This window comes from Cavia porcellus, unplaced genomic scaffold (assembly GCF_034190915.1).
Source record: "Cavia porcellus strain 051 isolate PalLab524CR breed Dunkin Hartley unplaced genomic scaffold, mCavPor4.1 scaffold_5, whole genome shotgun sequence".
NCBI lineage: Eukaryota > Metazoa > Chordata > Mammalia > Rodentia > Caviidae > Cavia > Cavia porcellus.
The window spans coordinates 25,554,265-25,571,074 of NW_026947488.1; the positions used below are offsets into that span (position 1 = coordinate 25,554,265).

General features: G+C 40.5%; 1 protein-coding gene across 7 annotated transcripts in view; it reads right to left on the reverse strand.

Moving 5' to 3' along the window:
* Phf20 (PHD finger protein 20) overlaps positions 1-16,810 on the reverse strand; it is a 146,033-nt gene that overhangs the window by 103,136 nt on the left and 26,087 nt on the right. The window contains exon 2 of one of the 7 annotated variants that reach the window (XM_013150274.2): positions 12,981-13,117. The exons of 5 other annotated variants lie outside the window; for them this stretch is intronic. The gene's annotated coding sequence lies outside the window, so the exon portion shown is untranslated. Of the gene's footprint in view, positions 1-12,980; positions 13,122-16,810 lie in introns of all 7 variants that reach the window. One more of the 7 variants, XM_063248436.1, reaches the window with a different exon arrangement.

Consider the following 16,810-nt stretch of genomic DNA (forward strand, 5'->3'; position numbering starts at 1 on the left):
TTGTTCAATTCTTTGTTCAAGACAAGAACCTGGAATGTAATTCCAGAGGGAGAGACAAGCAATGCAGAACCCAGTAACTTTTAGTTGATGAGCCATTTTCATTAGCATGCTATTCAAAGCACCTTGTGATAAGTAAGCACTCTCCCACATCCCACCAGCTCTTTCTTAAAGTTTCATTTTGAGACAAGGTCTTCTTAAATTATCAGCCTGGCCTTCAACTTGACTTCAGATCCTCCCGCCTTAGCCTCCCAACTGGCTGATTTAACAGGAAACCTAGATCATAAACAAGATTTTTAAAGAGCTACACAAACACACAATTGTTAAGTATTTCATAGGGTAGGAGCTACTACACCTTACTGACTGCGTTATTTAACAGAAAGTCCTGAATTTACATTATGAGACAACGAACTGCTAAGTTCTAGTCCTGAAGCAACAGAATAGGATGATCACCATCCAAGTCCTCTAGGGTGGCAATAGCACATAAAGAAGGCTCTTTGGAATTCTTCACCTTCTCTATAAACACTGTTAAACGGCGAAAAAAGACTGGAGTATAATTCTAGAATTGGCCAGAATGCCTATGTACCATAACCAGGACCACATGAAAAGAAAAGCACTGACTGTCTTCCTTGTCTTTTGAGTCTAAGTAATTCAGGCTGGCCTCAAACTCATGGCAATCCTCCTGTCTCAGCCTCCCAAATGCTAGGATTATAGCCATGCACCACCATGCTTGGTTTTCTTTGCTTTCCAAAGCCTGCCTAAACTGGAGAATCAAGTTTCTGCTGTTGTCTTCTACCCTCTTCCAAAGCACCTGAATAGTCCCTTCTTTAACCATCTGTTTTTTTGATTTGTTTGTGTGTGTGTGCGCGCGCGCGCACACTGGGCGAGATCTCATCTCGCACACGCTAAGCAAGCACTCTACCACTGAGTTTACATCACTAGTCCCAGCTCATGCTCTGTCTCTTTGTTATTTGGTTTTGTTTTTGAGACAGGGACTTACAATGTAGTCTAGACAGGCCTCAAATTCAAGATCCTCCAGCCTCAACCCCAAGTACTAGGATTGTAGATTTACTCCAACATGTCCAGCCCTTCTCTCTTATTTCAATGTTTTGTGTTTTGCTTTTTGTTTTCAGACAGGGTCTTACTATGGGGTTCAGGACAGTGTTTAACTCACTATATACTCCATGTTGGCCTCAAACTCAGCTATACTTTTGCCTCAGTCTGCCAGTACTAAGATTATAGGCATGCACCACATGCCTATAATGAAAAACCACTGAAAAATGATTTCAGAGATTTAGCATTTGGATTAAAACTTCAAAGAAAGAAAGATTTTGCCAAATGTCCGATTCTCTCACCAGAATGCTGTGCATACATTATACTGTCAGGGGGCTGGGGATTTAGCTCAGTGGCATAAGCGCCTGCCTTGCAAGCAGGCAGTCGTGAGTTCGATCCCCGGTACCGATAAAAAGGAAAAAGACAAAAAAAAAACATTATACTGTCAATGAATGTTCAATGGATACAAGTTTTTGCTTTGTTCATGTTTTATTTTGGGTCTCCCTCGTGCTAGATAAGTGCTCTACACATGTGACATCTTAGGATTAATTTCCAGCACTGGAAAGGGGAGAAGCAATTAAAAGTTTATTTACTTTTATTATCAATACCTGAAGCCATAATACAGCAATATGTAGCATCTGTCAAGAAGACAAAGTGGAATAAATCAGACACACAAGCTTTTTATTTTCACAATTTTTTTCTATTTTTTGAGAAAAGAGTCTTGGTCTGTAGCCAGGCTGGGCTTGAACTCACCATGTAGCCTAGAATGGTCTTCAACTTGCAATAATCTTCCTGCCTCAGTCTCCATAGTACTGAAACATGTACACCATCCCATAGTGAGTCCAAGGCTAGCCTGAACTGCTTAGCAAAATCCTGTCTCCCCCCCCAACCCCCCTCCCAAAAAAATGGCAGAGGTGTGGGTGGGGAAGAAAGGCCAGAGGTTGAAATGCAAGATTAGCACTATATAATCAATAACTATTAAGAATTTTAAGCTGGCATTACACAATCACTCTCAAATAGTAATTTCAGTGATATCAAAATATGTCTGCATCTGACATGCATTCCTTTAGAAAATGGATTCTAACTATCCTCCCCCTGAATGTGGCAAGAAGACAGGAATTGTGGTTGCAAGTTCCAGACCAGACTGGGCTACATAGTGAGCCCTTGTCTCAAAAGCATTAAAAAAAAAAAAAAAAAAAAAAAAACTGAGAGCAGAGACTCAATAGATATCTGTACCCATATTCATAGCAGCATTATTCAAGTAGCCAAAACATAAAAGCCACCCAACAGATAAAACACAAACAAAATGTGTCACACAATAGAATATTATTTAACCTTTTAAAGAATGAAAACTAGCCAGAGATTTAGCTCAGTGTCCCAAGAGCCTGCCTGGCAAGCACAAGGTTGTGAGTTTGATCCCTGCTACCAAAAAAAAAGAATGAAAACTACAGTCAGACGTGGTGGCACATGCCTGTAATCCCAGCACTTGGGAGGCTAAGGCTGGAAGATTGTTCGCTGCAAGTTCGAGTCCACCTGGACTACAAAGTGAGTGCATGGTCAGCCTGAGCTGCATAATGAGACCCTGTCTCAAGAAAACAAAAAAATAAAAATAAAAAAGAACGAAAACTAGGCAAGTTATGCACAACCTATAACCCCACCACTCTGGGAGGCTACAAAAGGATCACAATTTCAAGCCCAGCCTGCACAATTAAGCAACTCAGCAAGATCCTGTCTAAAAACAAAACACAAAGGGCTGGGAATGAAGCTCAAAGTTAAGATGCTAGGTTTACCAGGTGTGGTGGTGCACTCAGGAGGCTGAGGCAGGAGAACTGCTTCAAGATCAAGGCCAGCCTAGGCTACCTAGTGAGTTTAAAGCCACCCTAAATTACAGAGTAAGACCCTGTCTTTAAAAAAAAAAAAAAAAAAAAAAACCCTCCTCAGTACTTCACAAAAAAGAGAATTAAAATTGAATGCATGCTACAAGATAGATGAACTTTGACAATATTATGTTACATGAAATTAAGCCAGTTAAAGGACAAAGGTATCTAGAGTACTCAAGTTCATAACAGTAGACTAGAGGTCATCAAAGACTAAGGGAGGGGACAAACTTTGGTTTTGTGTTTTTGTTTTTAGATGAAGTATTGCTATGTTGCCCAGGCTGGTCTTGAACTGGCTCAGGAATCCTCCTGTTTGAGCCTTCCAAGTAGCTGGGACTTCAAGCATATTCCATCACATCTAGCAATCTGTTCATTAACATATGCACATTTCAGTTTGGGAAGATGAAAAGTGGTAATAATTACACCACAAAGTGAATGTACTTAATGCCACAGAACTATGCAATTAAAATGGCTAAAATGGTAACTTTTCTGTTGTAGTGGAGAACAGTTACATACAGGATGCATAATGCATCCTGGCCATCCATGCCCAGCACCATGCTGATTCAGTTCAGCTGGTGTTTAAGTTGACCACCATTGGTAAATCCACTACCCTTTCCATTAGGCATATTTTAATACACACACATACACACAAACACACGCACATGCACACACAGAGCATTGCTGCTTCTACCTTATAGTCTTAGATTTCCATTCTCTGGGAGGTCAGTGCCACAGTGGGAGAAAATTCTCAGTGTCTCTGGAGAGGTCCATGAAGCAGGCAACTGGGGCAACTGCCAGGAACCTGCACCAGCCAACCAGTTCAATAAGTGAGCAATTGTAGACTATGACCTCATAACTCTGAGCCAACCTCCCTCCATTAAATCAGTCCTGAATTCCTGAATAATAAATGTATATTATTGTTTTAGGCCACTAAATTCTGAGAAAATTTGTTATACAGCAGTATGTAACTAACAAAGCATTTGTAAAACTGCTCTGGTTTCTAAAGTGGAACCTAAAATAAAGATAGTTAAGTTAGAGGCACCTGATAGAGACCACTACAAAGCAGTTCTGAGCAGGATTTAAAATTAACCAGTTGGGGAACCAAAGGTTTAGCTCAGCAGTAAGCACCTGTATGGCAAGCACAAGGCCATGAGTTCAATTCCTGGTACCAAAAACAAAAATAAAAATAAATAAAATTAACCAGTTAGCTTTCTGTGTTTACTTGTCTGTCCAAGGCCTAAGCCAGTTGTCTGACGAGGGGAAGCAGATTCATAGTAAGTGAACCTCTATTAATCACTGGTCCCAGCTGAGGCCTGAGCAGCCTGTGATGCTGTGACGCCTCAAAGGACAAGCTGAGGGTACCTCATTCCAACCTCAATTAGCTAAAGAGACTACAGCTGCAGGCTCCACTCCTGCAATAAAGGTCAACCTGGTAATAAGATAGTTCTCCTAAATTAACATAATTTATTACCTGGCAAAGTCCTTGCACTGACTCCCGAAGTCCTGCTCAATCTCCCATGTTTTCCACTCTAAGCCCTTCTCTTGTTTGAAAACCAAATAAATCTGATCCACCTAGGAAAGTTCTTTGTCTCAGCCCCTGGAGAATCTTGAGTTCTGCTTAGAGGGTTTTGATTCACCTGGAGCCATACAATCATACCACTTGTCTCTTTTATTTAAGCCCTCACCATCCATTTGGGAGACTGCAGGCCTCATCAGCCTACAATAGGCACCAATTCTCTTGTTTTCAAGCTTGAGAAATACTGCTGTAAAGTACCAAGTAAACCAGCACATGCTGTGTCTGACCAAAGAAATGAGAGGGCTGTGGGAGAGTAAAGTTCCCACCAGATGAAGGGAATGACATGTCTAAAAAGCCAGAGAGCACCCCAGGCCTAACACAATAAAATAAAGTTGACTTATCTACACTACAGGACCACCAGTTCCATGAAGCAGGCTGCTCAACCTTGACTACCTTCAAGTAAAATCAAACTGCCTTATAGCATACTTTATAAAGGTGCTTAAATTAGAATAGCCCGATAGCACTGGGCAGGAATCTGTCCTACCCTCAACTGGGCCAGAAATAAGAATTAAAGAAACTCTAAAATAGCTAGGAATGATAGTGCACAGGGAAGAACCCAGGTCCACGCCCAGCCTGCGTATTCTGGCGAGACCCTGCCTCTAAACAGATATGGGAGTGAGGTGATTCGGCACATGCATGTAAATCCAAAGCTCAGGAGGCTGAGGCAAGATAATCAAAAATTCAAGACCAGACTGATCTATAGAGCAAATTCTGAGATCTTATATAATAATGAGATCCTGGGGGTGAGAGGAGGTTCTAAGGATACAGATCAGTGATAGAGAACCCTCAAAGTGAGATCCTGCTTCAGGACAAAAATTTTAAAAGGGAGCCTGCATGGTGTCTCCTATCTGTAGTACCAGCACTCTAGGAGACTGAGGCAAGAAGATTACACAACTCCAGGTTTAAGCCCAACCTGGACAATTCAACAACTAAAAAGGGGGCTGGAAATGTAAGCCTGTACACATGCTTTAGGTCCAATTCCTAGTACCACAGTGTTTAAAAAGTTACATTAAGTTAAATTAAATTAAATTAAATTAAGGGGCTGGAAATATTGCTTAATGGTGAAGTACTTGTATAGCATATACAAGGTCCTGAGTTCAATCTCTAGAATTCTACTCCAACTGGTCAGCATTCACCCATACAGCTACTATTTTCTTTTCTCCCTCCCGCCATTTAGCAACTAATAACATGTGCAGCTTACTTAAGCTACCTTTAAATATCTCACTTGATCTTTACCATCATCTGGATTATCACTGTACCCATTGTATACATGTGGAAATGATTCAGAGTAACAAGGAAAAGGCATAACCAAATATCCAAATCTCTTAACTCCAAGTCCTGTGAAGAACCTTTTACTCTTAATGTGACTTCACATGCAAATGTACTTACAGTGATACACATTCACAGAGATGTCTTTTAACTACCTACACCAGCTTTCACCCAGGTACTGGCATTCAGGCTGCCTTCAGATACTTCCTTATATAAACGGCTTTTCTGCAAACATTCAGCATTCACACTGCTTTACATTGCTTCACATTGTTTTCACATTGCTTTAAGAACCAAAGTGTGCCTCTATTCCTAGCTCAGGGTGCACACTAGAAAAGTAACATTCTAAACCATCACCAGCTTTGCTGAGAGAGAATGGGGATGAAAGATATACTTAGTGAAAAACAAAGGGCTCACTACTGAGTTGCAGGAAAATTGCCGGTTCTGGATGCCTTAATTTCTTCCTTGTTTTTCATCACTTCCTTATCTGACACTTTGGGTTTGGAGATTTAGCTCAGTGGTAGAGTTCTTGAGATCTTGAGTTTGACCCTCAGTATCAGAGGAAAAACAAAACCTTACACTTCTAATTTGGGAAGAGTCAAGTTCATCTCTACTTTCTATCCTAGTCATCTGTCACCAGAACAGTTAGTGAATTCACACAATCCCAAAGCTCCTCTATCAGAACCAGATGCCTGAGACAGGGAACTCAGTAAACACTGGGTGGCTAAACAAAGACCACCACCTTCCTGTTCCTAACAAGGATCTGCACAAATCTCTCCCATGCTTAAAATCTCCCCTTCCAGGTCAGAGATATAGCTCAGCAGCATATGTGCCTACAGAGCAATCAAAAAGTCCTGAGTTTGATTCCTGGTACCAAAAAAAAATCTCCCTTACAGCTCCAGCTCCAGCTCCAGCTCCAGCTCCAGCTCCAGCTCCAGCTCCAGCTCCAGCTCCAGCTCTAGCTCCAGCTCCCAACACTCTTGCTGGGTTCTCTCTGCTTTCTCAGGTCACACCATGTTCTTTCTTTCAAACCCCAAATACTTATCCTGAGGTTGTTCCTCCCGCCACCTCCCATCCTCACTCGATTTCTGGTAATCTCACTTCCTTAAATATAGCCTTTACTTCCTGGCCTTTCTCTCTCTCCCAAACTGCCTTTCAAATACTAGTTATGTAAGCTTCTCTACATTCTTAACTCCTGCACGCAGGAAATTGAACATGGCCAGAAAAAATATTTAACATGCTACTGCTGATCACTTTAAATATCTAACAGCAAACATAGTTTTGGGGGGAGGTAGCATATATGATATGGGGGAAAACAAAAAGCCTTTTGAGGTGCCCAAAATGATCCAAATTTGAGTAGTAGTTACCGAAAAGTATACATTTGAAAAGTTCACCAAGCTTTTTATGTTAGATCTGTGTACTTTAAATTATACCTCAATAAAGTCTCACTAAACTAAGACAGCATCTTTGCTCCTTGCTTCAATATCTAATACCTCTAAACTACCATGATCCTCTTGCCCAGCCCCCTTTCTTTTTTTTTTTTTTTTTAAATTTTATTTAAGGAGAAAAGAAAAAAAAAAGCAGAGAAAGGGTACAAGTTATACAGATTTGCAGAAAAAAAATGAACAGTAGGAAATCACTAGTTAATGGATTACATATTGTCATCTTAGAAATAATTGTTCAAGTCACAAAATTAAAGCTTGTAAAGTGGACATTCCATCAATGATACTGCAAACAGTTCTGTTCAATGATCCAATAAAACTCTGTGATATCATATTTTATCTTATACACTTAAATATACATGCAGTTATATAGTTTAGAGCACTTTCTTTTCCTCTCTTTTGTACAATGACTATTACACATTTTGGGTTTCATTGCTCTCACGGTTCTTATTACTTTTTTGGAAGAGAGTAAAACCAAATGTGACATAACAGAACAGAATCGGTCAAGGCAAAAGGGTGGACATAATAGATAATGTGAAAACATAATACAAGGTGATCAACAATGGTTACCATAATGCCTCCCGCTATCTCTAATAGAATTGCCTATACCATTAGTTATAATACAATTGAACAAAACAGTAAAGAACAAAACCGACAAAACCAAACCATTGGAGACATTGTAGGTCTTCAAAAGTAGATAAAAGTCAACGAGAATGGGCGTTATAATGAATCTCATTATCTTCACAGCTGATGCCTAAATTTTCGAACCTGATACTATCCAGCAAAACAGAATAGGGGAACATCAGTTAAAAACCAGATGGTGAGAGTAATACAGGGCTTTAAATCAAGGTAATGGAAAGTCAAAGTGGGTTACTATAATATATCCTGCTATTTTTTCCCTTTAATTAAAAGGATAAAAATTTTTTAAAAAGTATTAAAAAAGTAAATAATGGAGTGGAGATTGAGATAAAAGAGGGCATAACAACGAAACAGCACAGATCAAAACATAACCATTTAAGCAGAATAGTGTTTCACCACCAGATAATCCTGACCTAAAAGTAGTTACCATATTGTCTCTTTCCTTGAAAACCTTGAGTACAACTTCGTATACTATAGCATTAAGTATATCAAAACAATGTAAAACCATTTAAGAGAATGACAGCATTACAGAGTATTTAGAATCGACTAACAGAAAATGAATAATGGTTTCTGTATAATCTCCTTGTCTTTAAAAGGTTTTGCTTATACTATCGTACATAATAAAATCCAGTAAGATACAACCTATTTAGACCATTGGAGACAGAAGGACAAAAGCTAGATGAGACTTCAAAACAAGATGATACTAAATCAGTATTACCTATTAAGATGTCATTTTCTCCAAAATAGCTGTTCCTATCATCCAATCTTCTCTGTCTCATTTCTGTTGAGCTCTTATTCTGTCAGTAGCTGTCAGTTTGTCTTCTTCACTTTGTTCTCTGCTCCATTAGTTGTGGCCTCCACTATTTCTGGATTCTTTGTATTTTTCTTTTTTTAGAATATCCTGCAATACTCTCTGTAGAGTTGAATTGGTGGTTGCAAATTCCCCCAGTTCCTCTTTATCCTGGAAGCACCTTGTATTTGCATCAATTTCCAGGGACAGTTGTGCAGGATATCTCAATCTTGGCTGGAGATTATTATCTTTCAAAGCTTGAATTATTTCCCCCCACCGCTCTTCGTGATTTGATGGTTTGTGCAGAGAAATCTGCTGTAATTCTGATGGGTGTTCCCTTGTAAGTGGTCTGTTTCTTGTCTCTGACAGCTTTTAATATTCTGTTCTTATATTGAATTTCTGGAATTTTTATTATTATATGCCTGGGTGTTGCTCTGTTTGGGTTGTAGGTAGCTGGGGTCCTGTATGCCTCATACATCTGAGTATCTTTACCTTTTGCTAAATTAGGAAAATTCTCCTGGATTATTTCTGTGAGTAGCTTTTGTAGTTCATTTGTTTGTGTCCCTACTTCTTCTTTTATGTTCTTAATCCTTAAGTTATGGATCCTCTTATCATCTTCTTGTCTTTGTATTATTGCTGTTTGTTTCTTTGTTATTTTTAAGAAGTTTTTCATTTCATTCTCCCATATTACAAGTCTGCCCTCCAGTTCAGATAGTCTGTCCTTAGTTTCTTTCAAGCTGTTATGCCAGTCTTCGATAGACTTCTTAGTTTCTTGGTAGTCCCTTTGAACCTGCTTCACGTATTCTATGCTTTCCCTGTTTTCTCCATCAAACAATTCTCCCCTCTTTTTCTGTTCTTCCATTCCACCATCTGTTTTTTCTTGGGTGGTGCTTAGCATTTCTCTAACTATTTTGCATACTTCTAGCTTCAGGTCATTGATAACTTCATTCCTGAATTGGTCTATGAGGCTCTCTATATGGTGCTTTATGTGTATTGGTGCGGTGTCCGCTATTGCCTGTTTCTCAGAATTGGGGGCCGAGGAGCCTTTCTTGTTGCTGCCTCTTCCCATATTCTCTGTTCCTTATATATGCAAGCTTATATGAGAGGCCCAGCTTCTCTCCCTGTCAGCCACAGCCTGATCGAATTGCGCCGGTTAGGTGTTCCCACTCACCGCTGCGCACCAGGCAGCCAGGGCGGAGGCCCGCCCCTCCCGGCCTCCGTCAGGCTCTGGGATCTGGGTTGGGCCAGCCTACAGGGTCCGCTGGCAGCGTCACGCAGGCCAGGCACTTTTCACCAATCCCGCCCGAGAGGGGAATGTGTCGCTGGAGTCGCCACCGCACCCTGCTCCCGCAGGACTGCTCGGGCCCAGAAAGTCTGCTGGAGTCAAACTGTGGTGGAGTGTCAGTTTCTCTCACTCACCTCGCCACAAGTCAGAACATGCCTCCCTGTCCGTCCTGTTTTCGACTCCGTTCGCAGACTCCCGTTCTCAGAGTTTCTGCGCGTCTCTCTCCTTGCCGAACCGCTGTGGAGGCAGCCAGCCACTGCGCGGCGGGAAACCCAAATCGCGGCTTCCAATGGCGCAGGGTCCAGCCTCAGCAGCGAGACTTTTCTGTTCCTGTTTTAGCACCAGGACTGCATTCCAAGTTGGTTTCTCTCAGCCAAGTTCGTTCCTGAGTCAGCAGAGCATAACTCCACCTGCTTATGTCTCTTTAGTCCGCACCATACCTGGCTTCTGAGCCTAGTTTTTCAGAGAGCCTCCGGTAGTTGCTGCTATCTGTCCGCCATGTTCTCCCGGCCCCAGCCCCCTTTCCAAATACTGGGATCGTAAGTGTGTACCAGGCTTACAAAAAGTTCTGATAAAGGTACACAGAACATTGCACGGCAGCAGTAGTAGCTGTTTCTGGACTAAGGATGTAGCTAAGCAGTAGAGCACTTGCCTAGTATATGTTAAAACCCTAGGATCAATCTCCAGTACTACCAAAAAAAGAAAGTAGCTGTGTCTCTGATTTGCCAATAAATAATTTGTGGCCGTTAGCCAGTCATCTTATAATTGAGCCTTGGACCAAGTGGTGATGCAGCCCTGTGACCCCAGAATTCAGGAGGTTGAGGCAAGATGATCACCCTGCATTCAATAGTGACTTCAAGACCAGCCTGAACTGCACAGCAAAACCTTATCTCAAAAAAAAAAAAAAAACCAACAAACAAAAAGAAACATACACCTCCATTCCAAATGTATTGTTTTTATGCTGGGATTTAAATGTAGAGCAAGAAAGATTCGAAATATGTGCTCCACCATTGAGCTAAACCTTCAACATTCAAATGAAGGACTTGAGATAGCACACATAAAGTAAATAAAGCAATTCACATCATAACTGACACAGCAAACCTGTGATAAAGTGTTAGCTGTCATTACTATTGTTAATTTAACAGCAGCAAAATATCTCCAGCACCCAAAGACAAGATAAAAACCAGGTTTCTGTACAAGCAATATAGACAAAAATAAATCAAAAATATAGACTGATAAACATGAAGCATTAATCCAGACAGACACACTCTTATTCGATGCTTCCACGCACTTCTGCTATACATGGGTTTTGAAAACTATGATAATTCTTTGAATGCTTGTTTTTTCGGGGGGGGGGGTGGACACTGGGAATCAAACTCAAGATCTTGTGTTTGCTGGGCAGGGGCTGTGCCGCTCTCTCTCCCTGTGTCTGTCTGTCTGTCTGTCTGTCTAACACAGCAAATCCAGAAATTATGGGCGAGTACCCAGAAAAACAGCACTAAAACAAAAATTCAGCAGGGACACATATTCAGTCTTTGGAGTAAAAGCAACAAGAATTCAAATCCCAGCCCTACCATTCACCAGCTCTCCAGTACCCAAGAGACTTTTATCTGCAAGCCTTAGTTTCTTACTCTGTTTGTAAAAGTGAAACGATAACCCCATAATACTTGAGAACATTTAACTGACAAACTACCTATGGAAAAAGTCTTGCGAACCGGCTTCAACACACACTAAGCCCTTCCCATTAACTGCTATCTAATGCTACAGAAACATTTTCTGGGCTGTCTCAGTGGTAGAGAGCTTTTTAAGCATCATGAGGCTCTGGATTCAATCCCCAGCTCCATTAAAACAAAACTTTTTGTTTTTGTTAGGCTAGGAATATAACTCAAAGTCATAGCTCATGCCTAGAATACGCAAGACCCCACAGTGCTGAGGTAGAAGAGAAGAAATCAAGATAGGTCAGCCATGGTGGCGCATGCCTCTAATCCCAGAACTCAAGACGCTGAGACAGGAGGATCTCTGTAAATTCCAAGACCCTGGGCTACAAAGTGAATTCAAATCCAACTCCAATGACACAGAGATACCTTGTCTCAAAAAGATAAAATTAAATTAAATTAGATTAAATTTTGTAAAATGCCATTTTAAGAAGACTGCAACCATCAGCCATGCTTATGCAGGCCTAAAATCCCAGTACTTGGGAGACTCAGACAGGAGGATCACTATGAGTCCAAGGCCAGCCTGGGCTACAAAGCAAAACCTTGTCTTAAAAAAAAAAAAAAAAAAAAAAAAAAAAAAAAAAAACCTGCAACTTCAAGATATCAAAGTTACACATCTTTAACCTTCTTAGGTTTCTTTATTGTTCTTATTTTTTTCCTTCAGCCTATCTCACTTCTTTACCTTAAATTAACCTATGTGGTAATGAATAGTAATGAATCTATGGTCCCCATAGCTGGCTGTTTGTTATCATTAAAAGCTTTACAGGAAGGGGCTGGGGATTTAGCTTAGTGGCATAAGTGCCTGCCTTGCAAGCAGGCAGTCGTGAGTTCTATCCCTGGTACCACTAAAAAGGAAAAAGACAGAAAAAAAAAAAAAAAGGCTTTACAGGATTCACCATCACTGAAAGAATGCAGCAATTTGATCTTATGAAACAGATTCAAAGATGGAGGCAGGTGATACTGGACACTGAATCTCAGTTCATACTGAGCTATACCTCCACCCCTTTTTTAATCTTTTAAAATGGGTCTCACTAAATCACCAAGTTGCCCAGGCTAGACTCACACTTACGATCCTCCTTCCTCAGCCTACCACAGTGTTGCAATTACAGGCATAAGCTACCAGGTTTCAAAGAATGATTTTATGCAAAACATCTTAGATTACCCATCTTAAGGATACCTCCAAAACTACATATAAACTCCCAACACCAGGCCACAATGTACCTCACCCCATGAGTGCCTGTACTCCTCTCCAAGTGAGTATTTCCTTCTGCCTAACAAACTTTTTTATGCTTCTGATGCATCCTGAAATTCTTTTACTGTAATGAGAATCAAGAACGTACCCAGCAGGGGCTAGGTGTGGTGGCAGAGGTCTGGAATCCCAGCACTCAGGAGGCTGAAGTAGGTGGATGGCTGCGATTTCGAGGCAAGCCTGGGCTACATAGTGAGTTCAGGGCAGCATGGACTGCATGGCTAACTCCTGTCTCGAAAAAGAAAGAAAAACCTACTCAGCAGGCTGAGTCAAGGTCCTACAGCCTCTCTGGGGGAACTTCTTAGATTCTGTCCAGAGACCATCAGTAAGTAAAACAGTTCATTCACTTGAGGCTGTCTTGAAAATGCACTCATCACACTCATCTTTGGGTGTGTCACCACCTCAGCCCTGCACCCACTGGCACTGCTATGCTTCCTCACATGTCCCTGGTGAAACAGATTAGTGCATGGCAAAGCTGGGGAAGTGAATGTGACTTGTTAATTACATTATCCCAGGACACATAAATAGAAATGGTCCCAAATTCCTGTACATGAACTTCTCACAAGAACTAGAGCAGGTTTTCCACAGGATGACAGAGACCTGACATTAACCGGGGCGGGGGGTGGGGGGGGTGTTAACCAAGAAAGGTCCACATTTGAGTATCTGCTTCTGTGCTCTCTTGTGTGATGGCCACCCTCATACTGTAAGGTGTACTTCTTTTGCTACCTTTACTTGGCCCAAACTCACTCTGCAGAGCCTATTTCTTTCCTTACCTCTAATAAAACTGTGCTACTGCTTGTACTTTTTCATGATCAATTCTTTGCTCAAGACACAAAGAACCTAGAAACTACCTCCAAAAGGAGACTCCATCCAGTACCCTACAACTCAGTAACACCAGAACTACTCCCACCCAATGGCTGAGTGAACAGAGATAATAATAGCAAGACCCTTCTTTGGTTTATTCTGTGTCTTTGTTTTGGACACAGGGTCTGACTATGTAGTTCAGGCTGGCCTTTGCTACATAGTTCAGACTGGCCTTGAACTCAGTGATCAATCTGCTTCAACCTCAAGTCTCCCTTCTTTTCAGTTTCTTGGAAGCTGAGACTCTTCAGACAGTAATTGGGTCTGATTACTAAAACCTTCTTCTGTTAAGAATTACAGCAGGCCATTGTTTTGGATTAAGTTCCTACACATGATCCTAACAAAATAGGTAAAAAATCAAAACAGAGTCACTCACATTAAAATTCCTTGCCACCAAGCTGAAACTAAGAAATCAGCACTGGAGTGCTAAGAGCCAAATTTCCCAAAACAATTGGACAAAAAAAAGGTAACTCAATGAAATAACTCAATGTTAACTAATCAGTTATTGTCCTATTGCTCGGCCACCCTGCCCCCCTTACAATGATAATATATTTGAAAAACAACTATTCTTTTTCCTTTTCTTCAAACCATTTCTGTCTATAAAACCAACCTCCTTTGTTTAACCCTTCTTTACATTCTTTTGTGTGTGTGGAAGGGGAAAGTGCCTTGCTACATTGCACAAGCTGACTTCAAACCCAGGTCTCAAGTGATCGCCCTGCCTCAAACTCCCAGGCAGCTGCGACTATAGGTGTGTACCACTGTGCCAAATTTGCAGCGGATTCTAAAATCAAAAACATAATTATGACCTTCAAAGTAAACTGGTAATTTTACTTCTGACACACAGAACTGTACTACAAACCCTTTTCCTACTTTCCTTTTTTCTCTTCCAGATTTTCAAGGCCATTTGGCAACTCATAGCCTCTGCGAGCTTCCTTCTCATTTCCTGTGCAGATTTCCCCAATAACTCTCTTGTACTACTTCCTAGAAAACCTCCTCTATCATAGTGACCCTCAAGGATCTTACATTATAGTGAGGAAAGACAGATAAACAAGAAAATAAAATAATCAAATAACTATGATGTGGCATGAGAAAATTATTCCAGGTCCTGAAAGTGTTCTGCATCCTATGAGTAGAAGTGCCGACAAAAAGCTACATGTGTTAAAACCACAGGTGCATAACCCTCTCCTACAAAAATGAACTGTATGTATATTAAAGTAATTTTTTAAAAAGAAAAAAATAAAATAAAATAAAATAAAAATAATTTAGCTGTGCATGTAGTACACACCTGTAATCCCAGTAGCACTTGGGAGGTTGAGGCAGGAGGATTGTTATGAGTTCAAGACCAGCCTGGGTTACATAAGCGAGTTCAAGGCCAGCCTACACTACCTAGTGAGGCACTGTTTCAAACAAACAAATAAAAAGAAATAAAAATAGATTATAAGAGTATTATAAAAAGACTTAATTCAGGATCCTATTTAATTCATTTATAACAAACCAGTGTGGTGGTGCATGCCTGTAATCCCAGTACTTGGGAGACTGAGGCAAGAGGATCACTATGAATTTGAGGCCAGCCTGGACTACACAGTGAGACTTTGTCATTCAAATATATATGTACACACACACACACACACACACACACATATACATATATATTTCAGCTTCTTGGAAGATAAGACTCTTCAGACAGTAATTTGGGGTTGAGGACTTCCTGTCTGCTTACTAAAACCTCCTGTTAAACAAAAATTACAGCAGGCCATTCTCCTATATATATAAAATATAATATATATATATATATATATATATATATATATATATTACACTAAATCCCCAATTTACAAACATTCAAGTTGCAAACTTTCACCAACACCAACTGACCTCACATTATGAACATTGATTGATAGTAACAAATCGCAGGGCTGGGAATTTAGTGTAAGTATCTGCCTGACAACTGCAAAGTTGTGAGTTTGATCTCCAGTACTGGAAAAAAATAAAAAAGAACAAATTGCAGAAGTAGCTTACATATCTACTTTACCATTTTAAGTATAAAAGTAGAAAATTTATTTATAATATTTATGTGTGTTTATTTGTATGCTTTACACTGAATATATATATATATATATATATATATGTCAAAAATGTTGGTGTTAAGACTCACTTTGGTGGACTGACAAGCCCAACTTACCAACAGTCTCCAGAAACAGAACTCAGTATTAAGTCAGGGACTTACTGTATCTTTAGGTGATATATACATTACTTTCTTTTACATTACTGATAATCAAACCCAGGAAACAATGAGCTACATCTCCCAACCTTTTCTCATTTTTATTTTGAGATAGGGTCTCGCTAAATTGCCCAGGCTGGCCTCTAATTTGCAGTCTTCCTGCCTCATCCTCTTAAACAGCTGGGATTGCCAGGAGTGGTGGTGGTCCATGCCTGGTAATCCCAGCACTGGAAAGGATGAGACAGGAGGATCACTGCCCCAAACTTGGGGGCAACTTAGGGTACACAGTGAATTCAAGGCCATTCTGTATTACAAAGCAAAGAAACAAAAAGGTCACAAAGTGGGGAAAAGTGAGAGAAAGAGATTTTATAATAGAATAAATGCTTAATATGGGGGTGCACACCTCTAACACCAGCACTCAAGAGGCTGAGGTAGAAAGATAGAGGAAACTACAGGCCAGCCTGCGCTTATACAGCCAAATCCTGTCCCTTAAAAAAAAAAAAAAAAAGTGGTCACAAACAGACATAAAAACACAAAAATATGTGAATCTTGATTGGATCCTGAGTTTTAAAAAACCTGTCGGACACAGGCATAGTGGTACACACTTGTAATCCTAGCACTGGGAAACTGAGGCAGTATGATCTCTGAGACCATCCTGGACTACAAAACCCTGTTTTAGGGCCAAGCAAACCAAAAAATAGAAATAAAAAAGTAAAATCTGTCAAAAGATTCTCTGGGGCTGGGGATTTAGCTCAGTGGCATAAGCACCTGCCTTGCAAGCAGGTGGTCGTGAGTTCGATCCCCGGTACCGATAAAAATGAAAAAGACAAAAAAAAAAA